The sequence below is a fragment of the Leptonychotes weddellii genome, chromosome 4, assembly GCF_054177405.1.
Source record: "Leptonychotes weddellii isolate Sample4059 chromosome 4, ASM5417740v2, whole genome shotgun sequence".
Taxonomy (NCBI): Eukaryota; Metazoa; Chordata; class Mammalia; order Carnivora; family Phocidae; genus Leptonychotes; species Leptonychotes weddellii.
The window spans coordinates 125,257,070-125,276,635 of NC_138372.1; the positions used below are offsets into that span (position 1 = coordinate 125,257,070).

The following is a 19,566-nucleotide window of genomic DNA, read 5'->3' on the forward strand; positions in this document are numbered from 1 at the left end:
CCGCCGCCGCCGCCGCCGCCGCCGCCGCCTCGCCGCCGGAGTTGGGCTCCGTGGGGCTTCCCCCCTCGCAGCCTCAGTCCTTCCAGGCTGCCTGCAAGTCAGCCTGGCTCCGAGTCACGTGTCAGTGCCCGAGGCAGAGACTGAGAGAAAAAAACGCGCTTCATTCCTTCTTCCACCGCCATACTGTATTTTATACTAAATCTCATTTTTATTCCAACATTTTACTCCCGCTCGGTGAGTACCTTCTCAGTGGCATTCTTGTCCTATTCTTTTTTTTGTCCTTTTTTTTTGTTTTTTTTGTTTTTGTTTTTCTTCTTTTTTTTTCCACTTCTTTGATTATTGTTTATATTTGGGAAAGCTGGAGGAGCATGGTTTTGAGCCTTTTCCTGAATCCAAGTTTTTCTAGCATGAGATGGTTCTGTAGACAAGGCGCTGTGTCTGGGAGTCCGCGGCGACCGTGCCCGCTGGGAGCGACTCCCAAGTCCAGCAAAATATGCAACTGGTTTTATGGAAAAAGCGATGTGAAGTATGGTGCCTATTTTTTTTTTCCCTTGTAAAAATAAAAAGCATGTTTCTAACTCTTTTTTTTTGCATACTCTTTTTTCTGATAAGATTTTTGTATAGGTGGGATTTTACGGCAGTGTTTACAAGTTTGTGGTTTTGCAATACTGGTACAAACCACTGAGCAAAAAACATTAATTTTCTATCTTTTTGTGCCGTTTTTGGAAGCCGGTGAGAACAAATTCGTTTTTTTCCCTCCTGTTTTTGACACCCATTCATAACATGAAACTTTTCTTGCAGCTGGTTACTGGGATAATTTTTAAGCAAAATACTTTTTTCCTCCTTTATATTAACTGTGACTTTTGCACATTTGAATTTTTTTAAAAACCGAGATAATTTTATGATAGATATCCTGATATCTATATATTATCCCTTCTTCCTCCCCTTCCCCTCCCCGTAAATCAATTTTCAAATGATGGCAGTGGAAGGTTTTTCTGGAAAAAAAAATGAAGTGCGGTTTGGTTTCCTTGTCAACGGAGGATGAAGTGAACAGCTGAGCAGCTCGCAGAGAGCAGGTACTTGGTCCCCTTGGAGGCGTTTCCCGGGTTTGCAATGGCAACACTGGTCCTGGCAAAGAAAGCTGTGTGTGTGTGTGTGTGCGTGTGTGTGTGCGCGCGCACGCGCGGTCGCGCGCGCTCCCGCGCGCGTCTCCGGGCTGTGTCCGAGCCCGCCGTGGGGAAAGCCGTGCCCGGAGCTAGTGAAAGCCAAAGTCCGTTCCCTGCCTCGGGATCCTTTTTGGATGTGCGCAAAATACGGTCCCTCCCCAGGCTGCGCCCAGGTCATCTCCGCGGCTGGCGGTGTCTGCGCCGCCGGCGGCGCCGGCTGGGGACGCGGGCCCTGTAAGTTCTTCGAGGGCCACTTGCGGAGCAGGAGGGGCGAGGGCCGAGGACGCGGCGCGGGTCGGCTGGGGCGGCCCCTCGGAGCGCCGGGGAGACGTGGGGAGAAGCGGCAGGGGCAGCATCTTCCGAAGGGGCTGGCTTCTGGCCACGCGGGCCCGGAGCTCGAGACATTTCCAGATCCCTGAGGATGGCACCAGCCCCCTCACGCTCAACTCCTGCTCCTCCTCTATGCCACGAGTAAACAACGCAGTAGGTCTTTCCCAGCCCGTTGTGCTTGTTCCGAAGGGTTTTGCTTCCTTAGTGGTGTTGTCTTTGGATCTTTTCTTTCCCTGTCGTGTTGCTTTGGTTTTAAGTGCTCGCTGGCGTCTTCCAGGGGTTGGGGAAATAGTTAACTTTCTGTGGTGGTCAGTTGGGTTTTAAATTGAGGATGTAACTGTTAGTTTGCATTAATGAGACTACACCCCTTAGGTACAAATTAGCCTTTTATTTAAGTTTTAAAGGGACAACAGCGTTTTTCCTATTTTTAACCACCTGATCAGTGGTTCCAGAGGTTTTCCCTTGAGAACTGAGCACAGGGCAAGGGGTCGGGGTTGGTGATGGTGTGATTGATTTCAGTGTATTGGTAGCATTACAGTACTCGGTGTTGACGGTATTCTGTGGAGTTTAAGATATTTTATGATTGTCCTGTTACATATTTCCAGTATCATCTAGCACTGCTTTTTGGAGATGTACCAGTTGATAATAAAAAAGCTTTTTCTGTACTTAAACACAGTGACAGAATCTGCTGGAAAACTTGCTGTCCAAACAAATTTCTTGTCATACTTTAAATCTTGAAATCTGGAGGGTAACTATTATTTAAATGATTTGATTTTGAAGCTCTGATGTTCTCTTTTTTTTTTCTTAAATGAAAAGTTTAGCCTTAAATTTGTCATATGTATATAATTTGAATTCTGTTAACGTAAATATGAAGCAAAGGAAATAACTTTTTACTTCTAAAATTAAGTTTTCTTCTAGAGTATCTGTAGACAAAACAAATACCAGCATACAAAAGGGCCTGTAACAAATGGGTTAATTACTTAAACTATGGCTTTTAAAACAAATATTTCTGTAAGTCTGTCACCTCAGCTGGTGGAATGAAAAGTTTTATGCCTATATTTATTTACTCTTTGTGGTGAAAGAGTTAGGAGTACTAATGATCATTTATCTGTAGAACATTAAAATTTATTTCAATGTCTAGAAAGCTTTTTTAAAAAAAATTCACAGTGCATTCTCAGTGGTGTTTGGAAGTTACAGTTGAGTTATTTTTGTACTCTGGGTAGCTTTTCTCTGTTAAGAAAGTCCTGTTGCATTTATATAAGGAAGACAACTCATGTCCTGTCTGTGGACTACCAGACTTGATATCACGAAGGGTATAGTTCTAAGATTTGGCACAAATATTGTTACTACTAAGCTTTAATTTTTGATTTGTGTGTGTGTGTGTGTAGTGAGCACATTACTACAATATAATCTTTCATATGGTTTAAGCAGCTAGCAAAAGCATTTAAAAAGCCACTTTTTAATCACTTTTATCATAATGTATATAAATAGAAGTGCTCATTTATTTAAAAAGGCAAGTGAATGCATGTATATAATATTTCTTAGCAGTTTATATGTACTGTAAATCATTAAGTTCTTTTGAAAAGGAGAAACAGGATGAGTAGAAAGAAAAAACTTGAGTAATCAAACCAGAATTTTCATTTAGAAGACGAGTTGCTGCCCTGAGGTGGGGGTAATTGGGTCTTAAGATTGGAGCAGTGCTTGAGCTGTACTGTATGATGTTTCCAAATGAGATTGAAACTATAATGGGGCAGATGAAAATGTTCATAGCATTTTAATGTGGGAACAAATGTGTAGCTGTGCTTTGAATTCTGTAACTAAAGATCATACTAAGAACCTTTAATTCATGTTAGGTTTTCATTTATTTAATAGTCATAGTTCATTTTATTTCATACTTATGTTAAATTCTATTACATGCAAATTTTTGAAATTTCCTCCTTCATGAATATACTGGGAATTCCACAACTCTTTAAACTGGTCACCTAGTCTATGTGTGTTTTGGTTTAAAATCTTTGCATGTAGTATCCTAGAGTTAGCACCGCCTACTGGTTTCTTATGGAAAAATAATGTTGTTCTTTCATTTAGTAAGCAACCCACCCAGATTCTGATCAGCTTAATCATGCAAATTATTTTCAACTGCAGGGAGAAAGGGTCTGGGAGGTAGAGGTGATGGGTGAGGGTAAGAAGATGTATAAATTAAATTGGTTTTTGGACTGTTAGCCGACTTTGAGAGTTTCATTTAAATTTTGGCAAAGAAATCATCACAAAGTTAAAACAACTGTTAAATTTCCTAGAACTTTTCTATGGGATGCCGACATTTGGACATTTTGAAAAATCCTGGATTACTTAATTAATTTTACAGTTTCTCTTCCAGTCTTGAACATTATAGAAAAAGAAACCGTTAGTTGGAGTCCTGTCTTAAGTGTGTGGTTTGTCCAAACATTTTTGAATGAAATTTTCATCATTAAAAATAAACATTTATTTTTTTTCCTTATATTTACCCTTATATGATTAAAAGCAAGCAAGTAGCACACTTATTTTTTTTCTTAGTTTGCATGAGGCAGCCACACTGTGGTGGTGTTATGTAGGAGGGGGAAAGTTTCAAACACATAATTTATAGAAGCACTCTTTATATTCTTAACCACAAAAAATATACTGCCTTTTTAAAAAAAAGATGGCCCATTTATTTTCTCTAATTTTTATGAAAGGCTACTGTTTAAAAGAGATACTATATTTATGCAAACAAATGATGCCTTTAGAATATAAGAATAATGGAATAGAAAAGTAATGCACATACATATGATATGCCACAAATATTGTATTTTCCTAGTTAAAAGAATCATGTGCTATATGAATAACTGTTTCTTAGGTAAAATAGTCATTTTTTAAATGAGCTAATATAAAGCGTATGGAAAAGCTCCGATGTCTGTTACATTCTTGAATGCATTCCTCTTGAGTAAGAGTATGGTCATGCTTTGTTTACTCTTTACTGGTATTCCAAGCAACTAATTATACAGTGCATCAAATCAAGTAAAGCTCTACACTGGAAGTAGAAGAGAAGCAGATATTTAGAATAGTTTGCATGAAAGAAAGGAAATTGAAGGAAATACATTATTTAAATTTATTTATTCTTTCTGACTTTTGAAAACTTTTATTTTTATATGCTTATTAGCTGTGATTTTAAAAAATACAGTCATTTCCTCACTTCTATCATATTGTCATTAAGAAAATTCTATTTTGTGCATAAAAAACTGCAATAATGATGAATTTTATTCCTGAAACTTGTTTATGGAGCTCTGGAATATAATTAAAAACTAATTTAAAAAATTCCTCACTGATCTGAAGTTATTGTTATTATTTTCTTATTCTTTCATATTATTATTATTTGCTATTTCTAGTGACTTGCACAGGTGCCTTTAAAATCCCGTTTTCATAATTTAATATGAGTTTTTAATTGAATAAATATCTCTTTAGTAATTGGCAGTGGCAACATAAACTTGCACATTTTTGATGACGGGGCAATTCATTTCACTACACCATGATTTTGAGAACAATAATTATGAAATAAAATGTATGTACAAAAAGCTAGTTACACATTTAGCAAGTGTTATGTAAATATAATATGTGTAATCACTCTTATTTTTATTATTAAATTTTGACCTGTGGAAGAGATATATCTAACCCAACCATTGCCAACTTCTACTAGTTTTACTTTATTCTTCTAGATTTTAGTTTTTCAAGAAAATATTGGGGCATTTTTTTTGTCCTTGTTGCTGTTCATTTGTTTTGTTAGACTTCTGTTAACAGTTAACTTATGGACAGTTGGTTTCGTGTTTTTGTAATTCTCTCACAAATTAAACTTTTTTGTTTGTTTTGCATTATCTTGCTGTTTTCTGGGGCTAAAACCTAGAGAATATAAAGGTGTTGATTTCATTTTCTATCCATTCCAAGCTGCAGAGAAGGCAATGGAAGAACTTATTTAGTGTTTAGGATAAAAGTGTTCTGGACTGTCCTTGGAGACTCTTCAGCTGGGGTCAAGGCTGTAAGATTTATTCCTTGGATCATGTATAAATCTAAGTGGAGAGAAATACAATGGAGAACATGGGAACCTTGTCCTGCTTTTCTGAAAGATGCAATGGAATGCATCATTAAGCACCCTCATAATAAAGAAAAATTCGAGATTTTATTTGCATAAATATGTTTTATAATATTACATCTAACTCATCAGTTTCTTTCTATATATTTTACTTAGAATAATATAGTTGAATATTTTGTCTAAATTTTAAGAGTGGAAATTAATTGCATTCATACAGAATCCGTGTGTATAGATACACATTTTGATAGTTATATGCTGAATTGTTAAAGGTACAACATATTTTTGAGTCAGTTTGGAAATTGTTACCAGGTTGGAGTAGGCAAGGGCTATGTTTTCTTTAATCAAGATGAGCGGGACAAAAAAGTAAGACTAACATTTATTGATGTATCAAATGAATGTAGTTCCATTTGTTCTTCCATGAGTAGGTAATATCATTATTTTACATTTTTGAGGAAGCTGAGACTTAGATATGTAACTTGTTTGAAGCTCCACAGGTAGTAAAGGGGAAGTGACAGGAATGTCTGAATTGATACCTTATGTCCCTTCTGTACAGGGATGTTCCATTTGTGGAGAGAAATTTGTTTGTTTTGTTTCAGCTAATCTAAAACAACTGCTGCATCTTTATTCTTGGTACATAATTTAAAACTACTGTAGTCACTTTTAGTAGTAAGTGCTGTGGCCAAAAATAATAGAAAATGGCACCATTTACACAGAGACATTTACTGGTCCTGAAAGGACTTTCAAGTAGCCACAACATCACAAATCTTTCCATGACTGTAGGATTTTCTAAAGAGAACCAAATCATGGAAATTTGTCAGGAGCCACTGGTACTCTGTGGTCAAGACAAAATTAGATGGTTCAACATCTACAAGTGGCTTTCTAGATGACCAGGGGGAAACACTCAACAAATATTTACTTACTAAGTACAAAGTGTAATCTATACTTGAGGCTTTTGCAGTGTGAAGTGAAAACTTAGTATTCTGCACAAGGAAAACAGAACCACCAATTTTCATAACACAGCAAGTCTATAAATATAGGTGTCTCTTCTGTCTACCAGCATCTCACTATCGACATCATCTCCACCTCAGAATTCACTGTTAACACATATTTGGATGTCACAGTTTCTTCAAGCTCATTTTATCCATTTGTTAATAACATAAAACACATATAACTGAAAGATGTTATTTTAGGATACTGGTTTTAATTGCTTCAGATGTGTGAAAAAGTCTTCCATTATTAAGTAGTTTCCTTGGAACATGAAAAGTGGTTATTTTTCAATAAAGAATGGGAAACATAAACCACCGTGGAGGTAGTGTAAATGAACGTGATGAAATGGATTGCAAAGATGATGGTAAATCTGCAAGTCCATAAAAACAGTGGATCTGAAGGCCAAGGCAGAAGGACCCTTAAGATCTGCCTTTGTGTTTGGAATCTGGATAACTCGAGAACGAGTGGTATAGGGGTGCCTGGGTGGTTCAGTCCGTTAAGGGTTTGACTTCTGAACTTGGCTCAGGTCATGATTTTAGGTTCCTGAGATTGAGCCCTGAGTTGGGCTCCATGCTGGGAATGGAGCCTGCTTAAGATTCTCTCTCTCCCTCTCCCCCTCCCCCCAGCTCTTTCTCTTTCTTTAAAAGGAAGGAAGGAAGGAAAAAGACAAGGAAGGAGGGAGAGAAGGAGGGAGGGAGGGAGGAAGGAAGGAAGGGAGGAAGGAAAACTAGTGGTATAAAACAAAACCAAAAAATAAAAATAGAGAAGAACCTGACTTGCTGGGAGAATGGTTCAGCTTTGGACATATCACTGATTTGAAGTTCCAACATTAATTCCTGGATAAAATGACCAATGTGCAATGAAATTCAGCTCTAAAGCTGGAAAACACGCTGAAAGATAGAGATATTGCGAACTTATTTATGCCAAAACTTTAGGAGGGAATAACTCATTCAAAGGCAAAAATTTGGGAAACACCTGCATTTTTTTGATTGGATGTAAAAGGATCTGGTTAAAAGCAGAAAAAGAGGAAGAGGAGAATACCCACTGAAGCTTAGGAAAATGTGTGTGTGTAAAGGAGAAGTGTTGTTCAATAGGGCTAATGCTGCTTAGGCTTACAGGAAGGTGAGGCTTGAGAAGTGTGGGAATGGTGGGTGGAATCTGTAATTAAAATCCACTGATTTTAAAAAGGAACTGAATGAACTTGAACAAAGGAAAAATTCTGGATATGATGTGACAACATCATAAAGAGGTCAGTCCCTAAGATTGTATGTGTCACATACTTTTGTATGTATGTTTCTCTGTGTGTGTGCATGTAACCCGATCTCAATAGAAAGACCATAAAAAGTTTTCCTGGAACTAGGTAAGCTGATTTTTAATTACATATAGAAAAATAAACATGCAAGGATAGCCAGGATAATTCCAAAAAAGAAGAGCAAAGAAGGGGCTAAGCTATCACATATTAAAATATAAAGCTTTTAAAAATAAATATATTTACTAGCTCTGTCTCCTGAAAAAGTCTTCTAAACAGTGTCTCTGGTTGCAGTGAGCACATCCAGTGCACAAATTGTGGTTTCTAAATACCATTTCCTACTCAAGGGGATCAGAGCTTTTTAGAGAACTGGCTGATTTTAAGTCTAGGCAGAAAAAGTACAAGTGGATATCTCATTGTGCCAGAAAGTAAGGAAATGTCCAAAGATGAGTAAGATTGTGTCAACTTTACTTGTAAATTGTAACTATAAATGAGAGCCAGTTTGAAGGGCCTTCCCATTGCCAAATTCAGATAAATTTGAACATCAAGTGTTGTTGGTTTGCAACCTCAGGAGTTTCTTGGGTGAAATTTGAAACTGGCCCCCATACTCCGAGGGTAAGGAGAAACTGAAGCGAAAGGCACATCGGTCTAGGTTGTAGGTGGCAGTTTTAATAAGCAAGAGAATTTACATAGGGTGGTCACAAGACAAGTAGATCTTTGTTTTTTTTTTAATTTTATTTTATTATGTTATGTTAATCACCATACATTACATCATTAGTTTTTGATGTAGTGTTCCATGACTCATTCTTTGCATATAACACCCAGTGCTCCATTCAATACGTGCCCTCTTTAATACCTATCACCAGGCTAACCCATCCCCCCACGTTCCTCCCCTCTAGAACCTTCAGTTTGTTTCTCAGAATCCGTAGTCTCTCATGGTTCATCAATCTTTGCATCTATCCACCAGAATCTCAAAAGTTTAGATAGCTACCTTAGTGGGGTTCAGTCATGTATCCAGTCGGGATGGGCTCAACAGCACATTACCCTCTTAAGACTGTGTACTTGAAGTGGCTCCTAGTGTGGGAATGGTGGGTGAAATGTACATTTCAAGGATAGGGGAGGAGGTAAGGAGCATCTGATTGCCTGGGTCCAGCTGGAAGGTCAACCACCTGTCACATCTTCTCAGTGACCTGCTCTAACAAGAGTGACTGTAACAGTTTGTAAAACATTGAGTGAAGTAAAATCCATGAGTCCATAATGAAACTCAAAAACAAATAAAACCCAAAACAGGAAATAATTCTGATAATAATTAAATTGAAGGAAATGGTTAGCCTGTTTTTCTAAGGAAGTACTCTTTTCTAGTTGATGAGGGACCAATTCTTTACAAAACGATGTGGGTTGATTTATGTAAGAGATGCTAGAATTAGAAAATTAGTTTATAACTCCCAATGAAATAAATAATTCTGTCAAGAATCATCAACAGGTGCTAAAATCATTAGTTAAAAGTATTTTGGGCAGTAACATATTCTCATGGTGCTCAAATATTACTTCTTAATTGCTTCTGGCTATTGTCTTTTTAAATAACTAAGTTATCAACCCTAGCTTCATTAATAGAGAGCCTGATGCCATAAGCCTCCTGATGGATGCAGTATCAAGTCTCCATCCGGCACCAGTTTTGAAATATTGTTGCTAGAATGTTCAAGCTGAATCTAATAAAACCTGTTTAAACTTAACTTTCAGTTTACAGAAAAAGAGAGGGAAAGAGGAACAGGTTAAACTAAACCTTGAAGAAAGAGACAAATTTCCAAGGTTTAGTATTCTGCATTGAACATACCAGACATGTGGCCTAGTTTCTTCAAAAGTTTCACACCACGGTAGGGAGAATTTTCTAGATTAGAAGAGAATAAAAGTCGGGGCGCCTGGGTGGCTCAGTTGGTTAAGCAACTGCTTTCGGCTCAGGTCATGATTCTGGAGTCCCAGGATCGAGTCCCACATCGGGCTCCCTGCTCTCTCTCTCTCTCTTAAATAAATAAATAAATAAATAAATAAATAAATAAATAAAATCTTTAAAAAAAAACTTTAGAAGAGAGTAAAAGAAAAACAAATGCAATACTGGAAGCTGTATTTGATCCTATTTAAAAAAAAGAAACAGGCTCAAATCTTGGTAGAATTGGGAAAATTTATATATAGGCTAGATAATAAATGATATTAGGAGATGCAAGCTGAGTGTAGTGATAAGTGTCATGCGTTCTTATGAGTCATCATCAAATGTGTGTGTGATGTGTCTGGAACAAATCATCATTTGTTAATTTTTGAATGCAAGGAGACGTTATGCAGATTTCATTGTACTCTTTCAGATTATCCGATTTTTTTTTTCAGTTAAAATGTTGAAAAACCCATTAGTTGTCATTGAGAAAAAATATGTATGTTAGAATTAAACAGAAGCAGAAAGAAGTCCCGTTGCCCGTGTTTAAGGTCATTTGGGGTCTTGAAGATATGAAGACAAGAAGTAAATGAAGTTTAATGCTAATCGTGGGACTGAGCTATTATTCAAGGAGTAATATTATTGAATAAAGGGTATATTTTTAAGCCAGAATAAAGAAAATCTGAATGCATATTTACTTTTTTCAGGATGGAATCCCCTAGCAAGAAGAGATGGAACTGTAAGGATGAGCATGGTAATTTTCAGGAGCAAGTTTCAGAATGTTCTGAGGGGTTAGTGTGATCAGTGCTAGCACAAGAAGATGTTTGTGTATTAGAAGAGGAAAGAAATTCAGTCAGTTTATTAGTTAACTGAATTCCTTATTTGTTCAGCTGTGTACTGGAGGATGGAGATTCAGTGGTAATAAGACTCCATGCCTGCAGGGAGTTTGGCATGTAATGGTGACTTTAGTCTTCTCAGGTTAAGTGCAAGGTCATACGTTGAGAAGAACTGGTATGGGGATAGGAGCTTGGAGAATATAGCCAAGTATATGCAAGAGGTCTGTAAAAAAGATTCTAGAGCCATAAGGGGAAACTTGGCAAAACTGACAACAATTTGTCACATTTTAGTCAAGGCAATTGCATCACTTTCTTTAGCAGTACTTAGTCTATAATCTGAATGGGTCTAGCAAACAACTGAAGTTTACTTGATTAGAAGATCAGCAAGGTATGCATAATGCAAAACAAAGAGCCTGGCTTTCTAACATAGTGAGTATGTTATAGAAAAGAAGGGCCATAAATTTGGGCTGGGAAAGGGGGCAAGGTCAGCTCCAGGAGATGAATGAACTAAGAACAGGTTAAGAATTGAGAGCCTGAAGTCAGGATGAAAACTAATAGCAAGTTTACTATTTTTAATAGAATGAGAAAGGTGCAAGGATGGATGTCTTTGGTCAGAGGAGAATATTATTCCTCCAGATTTTGATAGTGGAACAGAGTCAAATGATGAACACATTTTCGAGTTTGGGAAGGCATGTGGCTTACTAAGGTTGCTGATATTGAGAAGTTAAAGCATTGTGAGGAAAGGCTGAGTGTTAAAGTGTAATTTAGAAAAAGGATTTTTTTAAAAGATTTATTTATTTATTTTGAGAGATAGGGCACATGTACTTGAACAAGGCGAGGGGCAGGGGCGAGGATCTCAAGCAGACTCTGAGCTGAGCTCAGAGCCTCATGAGGGGTTCGATCCCAGGACCCAGAGATCATGACCTGAGCCATAATCAAGAGTCTGATGCTTAGCCAACTAAGCCATGCAGGCGCCCCTAGAGAAAGGATTTTTTAAATCCATAATTGCAGACAGGGAAGAAGGTGGAAAGGAAAACTTTAAAATGTGCTAAAAAGTACCAATGACATTTCTAGAGGTTTATAATTAACTGATGTCATAAAGGAATTTTTTTTTCATTTATGTAGGATTTTAGTACTCTCTTTTGGAACATCATAAAGAGAGCTGTAGATAAGTAATGTTTGCATTTATCTTGATCCTATTTGGTTAGAATATTCAGGGAATATAGAAATAAACTCTGCAATGGTTACTGCAACCCAAGTTGAGTTTTGTAAGAAGTTACTGATCAGAACCAGGGAAACTAATATAGGATACTACACTAAAATACTTTCTAAACATAACAGTAAATGATTCAGACTTAAAGAAGGTTATAAAGTGTTTGTTAATATATTTTTTTTGTCTAGTTCAAGATTTTTTTTTAAGTCAGAAGTCCAGTTAGGTAGACAGACAATAGCTATTATTGCTGGATATGTTGCTGTTGCTGCTATGACCTCATTCCATTTATGGATCATCCGTTATGGGTCAGACTGACTGCTAAGTGCTTAGTCATATTGTGCCTCATCTTTGTTACACCTTGGAAGAATGTATTATTATCCCAGATAGTAATATCTGGGAAGACATTGAGGATCAGACAGATGACTTGTCAAAAGTGCTGTCAGATGTCTGACTAAAGATCTGAACACAAGCCTTTTGCTCCACACTTACACCAACATGCCTTCTTTAAAAAATGGAGAAAAAGATATTTGATTTGTACATCACTAGGTCAGTGACATTTGTCTAATAAAATAGGCACCTGCACAGCAGCTCCCTACATAGGGAATATTTAAAAACACAATGCTTTTATTCAGAACTGTGCTGCATCATTCGCCATTCTTGTCCTTCTCATAGTCTTCGGTAGTGTTTCTGCTCTGAGCGTAGTTGTGATTTTGAACACTTGTTCAAAACTTGTGAGTCACCAAGAATCTGATGGGGAAATATGAACATTGAATGTTGACCTATTATCTCTCATTATTTGACTGTTTCAGAGCTTAGCCTAGGTCAGGATTCCCTTTACAGTCTTCCAAGGTGTGTCCTTGTGTGAGTGAGAGGGATATGACTGTGTGAATGTGTGGAATGGGAAGGGGAGAAAATGCATTGCTTATAAAAAGCTGGAGAAAATGGCATTAGATATCTAATTACCATATAGAATATAATGAGAGGAGTAGCTCTCATTCTTTTTTGCCCTTTTTTTTTTTTGATACCGTGTCTCTTTCTTCGTCCCTGAAAGATGCATGTATAACATTAAATTTAAACAAAGTTTACTATGAGATTTCTTGTTTTTGATACCCAGACAGGGAGCTGGAAGTACTCAAAACACACTAATTCTAGATTTTGGGTTCTAAGGTTTTGACTGCATGTGCCATGGTTTTGATTCAGTTGTGTAACTGCAAAACTAATTTATGTCAAAATATTAATGAACGAGTTATACTTTTTTCTTTCATGTCAAAAATGTAATTGTGAATTTGGTATTTTTACTTATCTAGTGAGCATTATATTGCTATGTCTATCAGATCTTCAATTAGGGGATTAATCCTTAGTTGTTTTTGATCTTTCTCTGGTGAAGGAGAAGGAGGTTAATATATTTATATTGAAATCCCATAATCTCAGATTAGGTTTACAATATACCTAGGAGAGAAGGTAGGCTTGGATTTGTTACAAGTTGAAAATAAATGGTTTGGTCTTATAATTTCCTTTAATATAAGGGGCAGGAAGTTGGATGTAGAATATTATTCATTCTCAAAATCCATATTTTTAATTTTATACTTTATCAGATGATTTCCTGCAGATAACTCAATTGATGCATATATTCTAAAAAATGTGTATCTGTTAAAAAATGAAATAAAAATGGAAAATGCTCAAAATGTCTTAAAAGGAAGCATTGTTATTATGATAGTATTGATGTTGAAATTTTAATCACTAGTGAGGAGATTCAAAATTATATCTTCCTTTTTATTCATATTATTTGGTATAAATCCTTTCAGCTTTTGTTTAAATAAGCAGTGATATAATTTTTAGTAAACGTTTGTAATTATGTAATACTTGTATAATTTGTGTAGTATATACATAATAATAACATATAAATGTTTAGACATATGCTATATAATATATGTAGTAAAATTTTGCACTTAAAAATATACTTTAAACACACTGTCATTAACTATCATTTGTAACATAATTTTAATGGCAATGTAGAATTTCACAATATACTTTGCCAAAGCCCATTGTGAATGTTTTAGTTGATTCTCTGCATTTTCTTCTGATTTTTATTTCAAATAATGTTTATTCCCATACTTACATTTTTTTGTGTTTGTTTTAGAACAGTGTTGTGGCATTTTATGCACTTTTAATTTATATGAATTCGTACTTTTTAATTATATTTTTAGTGAAAACACAAGCTTAACACTTCATCCAGTGTTCAGGAAATTTATCTTCTTGTCCAACATTAGTAGAAAAACTGTGTTGGACTTACTTACAGATGATACTAAAAAAAACTCCATATCACATGGAGTTTTATATATGGAAGTAGTATATAACCTATTGCAGATATTTTCGGGAGCAGTTTTTACATACCTTTCATGATTACTTCAGAACCTAACCACTAAGAAATAGGCTATGTAATTGTATTTCATAGAATATTTTTCTTACATGGGCAGTGACATTTTGAACACTTACTTTAAAAAAAAATGCCAGAGCTTTTAAAATTTAAAGTTTAAAATGTTATAGTGATTTCTTAATATTTTCACCACATGTATGCGTATTAACATTGAAGTACTCTCGTTGCTTACTAGCACAAACAATAACACTTTTTAGTAATATGTCACTCACCTGTGAAAGTTACTCAAAACGTAACATAAAAACAGAATTGCATGGGAAAGGAGTAGGACATCAGTACTTTTTGCAGTTGTAAATTAATTATTTCCAACAACACAACAAAGGAATGTTAATTCTTTTGAAAAAGAAGCAAATGGAAATGAGAAAGATGCTTATGGCATTTATCATTTATCACTCAGGGTAGTTGGGCTTTTTACCTGCCATCAGAAGAGTGCCTGGTGCTGTGAGGGGAACCTGGGTGGCTCGGTTAAGAGTTCAATTCTTGATTTCTGCTCAGATCTCAGGGTCATGAGATCGAGCCCTGTAACCATGGAGCACCACTCTAAGCATGGAGCCAGCTTGGGATTCTCTCTCTCTCTCCCTCCCCTCCTCCCCACCCATGCTCTCTCTCTCTAAGAATAAAATAAAACCGAAATCTTAAAGAAAAAAAAAAAAGAGTGCCTGGTGCTGTGAATCTTTTCTAGGGAAGAGAAGCTGTACATACATAGCCTCCTTTTGAGTCCTCTAAAGTTTCCAGGATGACTAGAGTTTGCAGAAAAGAACTAGAACCGTTTGATGCCCAATTTTTTTGTTTTCATTTTTATTTTTTGTCAGTTGTGCGAATCACAGTAGAATTCTAAAAAGTACAGGAAGAAAATAACAGTTTTCTCAGCAGATTATTCTGAACTAATTTTAATGAAAGTTTTCAAATGCTTTTCTTTCATTTACTCGGGTTAATTAGGGTTTTCTCCCATCATGTTGATGATGGCAATAGTAAAAAAATGTTGCTACCCAAAATAGAATCTGTGGCCTACTGATTGCTAGTTGAAGACAAGAAATTGAAACTTCCCTACAATTTTACAGAAAAATTTTATGTCTTATTGTATGTCTTTTGGTTTTTTCCAGTAATATATTTTTAAAAGATTTTATTTATTTCTGGAGAGGGAGGGAGTGTGCATGTGAGTGTGCACAAGTGGGGGAAGGGGCAGAGGAACAAAAGGGCAGGATGGAGGGAGAGGGTAAGGAAGAGACTCCTAATCAGACTCTGTGCTGAGCAGGGCTGCATCTCATGACCCTAAGATCATGACCTGAGCCGAAACCAAGAGTAAGACACTTAACCAACTGAGCCACCCAGAGGTGCCCCTTTAGTAATATATTTTTATTTTATTTTATAAAATATTGATTTGCGACTGGTTGAAAATTTAAAAAAAAAAGGTCATTCACCACAAATTGCTTGAGAAGTATTGGTATAAAACATAGCACATTGCACTTACGCATTTTTTGTCCTTTCTAGATTATGTTCATCTTGAAAATGAAGATGGCATAATTCAGTCATTCACTAAGTCATATTTATTCATTTGCTTATAAACACATCAATTGACACACTGTTAGTTACTGATACACAGAATATAGAAACATCATCCCATTTGTAATGGGCTCACAATCTCCAGGGAAATTTAATTCTATGAGAGTAGTTACCCAGTGTTTATAGATTCAATAAATATTCCTAGAATTAATTGTATTATTTAAGTAAATATATACATGCAAATATATTCATACATATACAGTGTATATATATATATGTATTATAACATTTATATTATTTTTGTTTTTTAAACCTCTGGTATTATATGCAAATTGCCTAAAATTTTAAAAGAAATTATCGAAAGCAAGTCACATTGAACTATTCTTACCCTGTAATAATTCTGAATAAAAAGAGAAATTTCATATAGAGACTGATATTGTTATTCTGAGTAGTTCACCCAAAAGATCTGAGCAAATATCAGAAGCATTATTTATTCTTTCTGAAGATTTTATTTATTTATTTAACAGAGAGAGAGAGCATAAGCAGTGGGAGCAGCAGGTAGAGGTAGAAGGAGAAACAAGCAGGGGACCTGATGTGGGGCTCGATCCCAGGACCCTGGGATCATGACCTGAGCCGAAGGCAGATGCTTAACCAACTCAGCCACCCAGGTGCCCCGGAAACATTGTTGATAGAATTACACCTCTAAAAAAAAAAAAAAGGAAAGAGGAGCACGAAAAAACTTTTTCCTTTTCAGATGAAAATATCTGGAAAATATTGATATATTAAAATCTGTAAATAATATTCTGCGATTGTCTTAAAAATGGAATAAGTTTTTAAAAATTTTTTTCTTATTTGCAAAGATTTACATATTTTGACCCCATTGATTTATGTTTAATGCATACAAACTAGCGTTGTAGCTGTGCATGTTATTAATGCCTATAGATTCTGCCAGTATATTTACATATACCTGATTAACATCAGTTTCACCTAAATCAAGTTACTTTTCTTCATTTTTGTCCATTTTTTGTTTGCTTTTACAGAAATGTTATCTCACCATGTTACGTTCCCCAAAGTACCACTGTGACATTTTGCTTTTTTAAAAATATTTGGTGAATTCTTAAATGTATCTTTTTTGTGCATGCCATATGTTCAACTCCTGTTTCAGATTTCTTCATAAAGCTTATGTGGTTATTTCTGTTATCATTTCCAAAAATAATTTACTCTGAAGACATAATTTTAGTAAGCAAAAGCAGTGTTCAGTATTACTAGGCTTAGATAATATATAGCAGTTTTTTATATGGCAGAGGCATACAAAATGTGCCAGGTTTTTTAGGTCCATTATTCTTATTCCTATTTTATAGATGTTGGCCTGGAGAATCCGAGGCATTGAGTTACCGGCCCAGGCTGACAGGGCTGCTAGGTAGCAAAGCTAAAACTTCAGTCCAGGTCAGTCGGATGAAAGTCTGTAATTCTGACCCATAAGGTTACTCTCATTTCATAATACATGCTATCTTAAGTAGGATTTGATTACTTACACAAATGATCCTTTGTCTTAGTCTGTTTGGGCTGCTATACCAGAATACCATAGACTGGGTGATTTGTAAACAATAGAAATTTATTTCCCCCATTTCTGGAAGCTGGGAAGTCCAAGATCAAGATATCAGCAGATTCACTGTCCAAGGAGGCCGTCTTTCTGGTTCATAGAGGACTGTTTTCACGATGCATCCTCACATGGCAGAAGGCATGACGGAGCTCTCTAGGGGCCCATGGGGGCTCCACCCTCATGATCTAATCACATCATAGAGGCCCTACATCCCAGTACCATCACACTGGGGGGGTAGGATTTTAACATATGCGTTTTGGGGGTACACAAAACTTTCAGTCCGTAATATCCTTTTATTTGATGTTAATTATTTTTTCTGACTAACAAAACGTGTGTTGACACTTCAGAAAGTCTGTGAAGCCATTGAGCTCAGATAATGCTCTCAGTATACAATTACTGAACATTTGCTCCTTTGGCTCAAAACAGGTAAAGTGACAACACTATAAGTTATAAAGACCCCACCCGGGCGCCTGGGTGGCTCAGTTGGTTAAGCGACTGCCTTCAGCTCAAGTCATGGTCCCGGAGTCCTGGGATCGAGTCCCACTTCGGGCTCCCGGCTCAGCGGGGAGCCTGCTTCTCCCTCTGACCCTCTCCCCTCTCATGCTGTTTCTCTCTCTCAAATAAATAAATAAATAAAATCTTTAAAAAAAAAATAAAGACCCCACCCCCCACCCCCCATCCCACAGTCATCGTTTCTGTTATCTCAGGGTGAAATCAACAATCAGGATGAGGAAAGCCATATGGCTGGAAATCAAGTTGATGAAGTGTTTTTTTTTTTTTCCTTCTGTTTAGGAATTAAACATTGATTAAATTTGAATTGGAGAGGATTCCAAAAATATTATAACCTGGAAGTATCGTACAATCCCCCCTCAACACATATGCAGGGTATTAAAAGGAAAAGCCACTGACACTCTTGTCTGGAGGTTTTTTTCTTTTCAGTATTCTTTGACTTCCAACTGAAGCCTGTTACTTGAAGGAACAAGTAACCTAAATTCAAGACATCTTTGGCGGGGTGGTGGTGCTAGAAATAGGAGTGCTTTTCTAAAACACTAAGTTGGCAATAAAAAGAACGAAAGGGAATCCATGATTTCAAGGGATTTATCTTTATGAATCTGCATTTAAAAGTGGTCTGAGAAGGAGAAAGAAGTAGCAAATTATAAGTTGTAATCAAGCCAACAAATAAATGATGACTATTTTATTAGTTTGCTAGGGCTGTTACAACAAAATGCTAGAGACTGCTAGCTTAACCGACAAATGTGTTTTCTCACAATTCCAGAGGCTGGAAGTCTAAGATCAAGGTGTTGGCAGGTTTGTTTTAAGACCTCTCTCCTTAGCTTGCAGCCTTCTTGCTCTGTGCTCTCATGGTCTTTCTTATAGATGCTCACATCCTTGGTGTCTCAAACTCTTTTATAAGGAAACCAGTCATACTGGATTAGGGTTAACCCAAATGATGTTATTTTACCTCAGTTGCCTCTCTCAAGGCCCCATCTTCTAATACAGTCAGAATCTGAGGTCCTGGGGGTTAGGACTTTAACATACACATTTTGGTGGGACAGGATTCAGTCCTAAACAGGTGTTAACTATTTCAAACACTGTGGTAAATACTAGGGGAATGGATTACAGTTCTGGCTTAAAGGAGTTTGCAGTCCTTGGTGGGACAAGGTAATGACTGTGTGGGTGGTCTGGAGGTAACTCCAGCCTTTCTCATGCTACCTAAAATCCGGTGACCTCCTTTGAGTAGCTGGGAAGGTGTCCTCGGTCTCTCAGAAGCATCTCATTTAAGAGGGCACTTTTCTTATTAGAAAATGTAAATATTTCATTAAGGTTACATATATGAGACATTGGAAAAACAGTTCAGTGGGAGCATATGATTAAGAGTTGAATTAAGGCTGGGCGCCTGGGTGGCTCAGTCGGTTAAGCGACTGCCTTCGGCTCAGGTCATGATCCTGGAGTCCCGGGATCGAGTCCCGCATCGGGCTCCCTGCTCGGCAGGGAGTCTGCTTCTCCCTCTCCCACTCCCTGTTTGTGTTCCCTCTCTCGCTGTGTCTTTCTCTGTCAAATAAATAAAATCTTTAAAAAAAAAAAAAAGAGTTGAATTAAGGCTATACACATTTATTTAGAGGACTATGAATTCAGTTCTCCAAGTGGGGAGTTTAAGTTGTCAGGAGAATAACTGATGCTTTGGGGGAGAGGTCAGGAATAAGAAGAACAAGTTTAGAATT

At 36.7% G+C, this 19,566-nt stretch overlaps 1 protein-coding gene across 12 annotated transcripts in view; it reads left to right on the forward strand.

The window, feature by feature from the left end:
• The first annotated feature begins 9 nt into the window (after positions 1-9).
• RALYL (RALY RNA binding protein like) overlaps positions 10-19,566 on the forward strand; it is a 658,970-nt gene continuing 639,413 nt past the window's right edge. For 6 of the 12 annotated variants that reach the window (XM_031025013.1, XM_081816192.1, XM_081816200.1 and 3 more), the window contains exons 1-2: positions 147-234; positions 984-1,076. The gene's annotated coding sequence lies outside the window, so the exon portion shown is untranslated. Of the gene's footprint in view, positions 235-983; positions 1,077-1,206; positions 1,401-1,475; positions 1,650-19,566 lie in introns of those variants that run through there. The other 6 variants (XM_081816193.1, XM_081816197.1, XM_081816194.1 and 3 more) reach the window with 4 other exon arrangements.